The sequence below is a fragment of the Penaeus monodon genome, chromosome 22, assembly GCF_015228065.2.
Source record: "Penaeus monodon isolate SGIC_2016 chromosome 22, NSTDA_Pmon_1, whole genome shotgun sequence".
Taxonomy (NCBI): Eukaryota; Metazoa; Arthropoda; class Malacostraca; order Decapoda; family Penaeidae; genus Penaeus; species Penaeus monodon.
The window spans coordinates 2,448,365-2,448,589 of record NC_051407.1 but is presented as its reverse complement, the minus strand read 5'-3'; the positions used below and the strand labels follow the sequence as shown (position 1 = coordinate 2,448,589).

Genomic DNA, 225 nt, shown 5'->3' with positions numbered 1-225 from the left:
GAATTGAAAGTGGTGTTTTTAACGAGGTCATATATACTTTAATACATTTTGGAGCTTTGGTCAATGTCAATTATGTAATGAGCATGGAGTAGTTAATTAATTTTGAAGAGTGCTCGTTAATGAGATATCATCTTGTAATAGCTCTGTATTTTTTAATCAGCGTAGAAGCGATTCTAAAATCTATTTACGTTATTTCTTTGTTTACCTAATGAATGTAGGAACAAG

The 225-nt window shown here is 30.2% G+C and overlaps 1 protein-coding gene across 1 annotated transcript in view; it reads left to right on the top strand.

Moving 5' to 3' along the window:
* The window catches only part of LOC119586823, a gene marked incomplete at its 3' end in the record, with an annotated part of 5,846 nt that overhangs the window by 583 nt on the left and 5,038 nt on the right, over window positions 1–225 (top strand).